Source organism: Callospermophilus lateralis, chromosome 4 (assembly GCF_048772815.1).
Source record: "Callospermophilus lateralis isolate mCalLat2 chromosome 4, mCalLat2.hap1, whole genome shotgun sequence".
In the NCBI taxonomy this organism is placed as follows: Eukaryota; Metazoa; Chordata; class Mammalia; order Rodentia; family Sciuridae; genus Callospermophilus; species Callospermophilus lateralis.
The window spans coordinates 91493495-91494538 of NC_135308.1; positions in this window are offsets into that span (position 1 = coordinate 91493495).

Below are 1044 nucleotides of genomic sequence, written 5' to 3' on the forward strand. Positions count from 1 at the left end.
GTTATTCAATGATGTGATAAACCAATGCATTTACCAAAAATAGGTACTTGCTCATATGCTCTAGTTCTGACTTTCATGTGAAGGAGTGGGTAGAAGGAGAGGAAGTGGGACTGTGGGGTTGAGTGCAGGGAAAGTGTATTGATCTCAGGGTCATGGAGCAAAGGGGTGGGTAATTCCATAATGTATCCACAGTTCCTTAGACATTGAGACATTGGCCTGGAAACCCAAAGCTAATCCAGAAACAGCTCCAAAATGTTTGAGAAGAGGAAAACATTGGCTTTCCAATACACTAGAATCCTATTGTGGTGCTGACATTCATTCATTCAGTTGTACCTAATAGAGCAAGCTTTATTGCTTCATAAAATAGATTGACACATTGTCCTTTAGTAATTTTTAAAAAAAAGTGCTCTGAATTTGACTAATTATTTAAAGAAGTAATAATACAGAAGCCCAAGTATTCGAATTATGACCTCAATGTAAGACCTAAGTACACCCATTTTCAGGATAGACTCCTAACCACTGATGCTGTATATTCCTCTGAAATAGACTTACTTCTTCCTCTTGTTCTCTGTAAGTTTAACCTAAGGAAATTTAAGATTATATTGCCAACACTACTGGAGCTTCTTTGCTTTTTGAACAAAATAAAAAAGGAAATTTAAGACTCTTATTTTGACAACTAGGGCCCCGAAACCTTGCTGTTGATGAATCTATTGTGGTTTTGTTTTATTTTAAAGTGTTTGCAATTGTCATCTTAATAGAATGCATTAACTATATGATTGCTCAGTTTTCAGAGTAAAATTTCAAGCTTCTGCCAACCCAACTTTTAATAAAAAATAATGCAAAAAGAAATAGAAATAAGAAATACTGAATATTAAATCTTTCTTCAGCCCACTGCCTGATTCTCTTAAGGTCTGTGAAGATATTTTTAGGCTTTGAGCACATATAAAATTCCATGGCTGTTTTAATATACATACGGGCTTGAAACAGATGAAAGCTTCCATCTGAATGGTATAGATTCCCACTCCCACACACAGTACTCAGACA